The sequence below is a fragment of the Pteropus alecto genome, unplaced genomic scaffold, assembly GCF_000325575.1.
Source record: "Pteropus alecto unplaced genomic scaffold, ASM32557v1 scaffold16, whole genome shotgun sequence".
NCBI lineage: Eukaryota > Metazoa > Chordata > Mammalia > Chiroptera > Pteropodidae > Pteropus > Pteropus alecto.
In genome coordinates this window covers 4,334,087-4,334,660 of record NW_006438867.1, presented here as the reverse complement: position 1 = coordinate 4,334,660, position 574 = coordinate 4,334,087, and the positions used below count along the sequence as shown (strand labels likewise).

The 574-nt window shown below is 38.3% G+C and overlaps 1 pseudogene; it reads right to left on the bottom strand.

Moving 5' to 3' along the window:
- Positions 1-244: 244 nt before the first annotated feature.
- On the bottom strand, positions 245-363 carry LOC112482975 (annotated as a pseudogene).
- Positions 364-574: the final 211 nt, after the last annotated feature.

Below are 574 nucleotides of genomic sequence, written 5' to 3'. Positions count from 1 at the left end.
TTCTGTCCTCCTGAGGCCTACTCTTCAATAAAGTGTTGGCATATAAGGTTTATATTAGCCTGTTTTCTAGGGAATTCAGGTTAAGGTTATATACATACACACACACACACACACACACACACACACACACAATCCTCTAGCTTTTATTTATTTATTTATTTGTTTTTAGGCGGGGCAACCCTTGGTTGACCTCACAGATTGCAAGGACCTCATCAGCTTACAATCTCTTATTTTTTATTTTTTATGCCTACAGCCCCTGGTTTTCCTAGGTGGTCTCCTATCCAAGTACTAACCAGGCCTGACCCTGCTTAGCTTCCGAGATCAGACAGGATCGGGCTTGTTCAGGGTGGCATGGCCGTAGTTATAATCCTCTAGCTTTTAGAGGGCAGGAAATAATTTTCAGACTGAGAGCTACAAAAAAAGTAAAAATAAAAACAAAGACAAACAATAAAACGAAACAATAATAAAAATTGTTTTATGCCCTAGAAGTTATTTCCTACGTCAGATTATAAGAAATTTTCCCTACGTAGAGTGTCTTGATTTTGCTGTTTAATTGTCTTCATGCTACAGATGG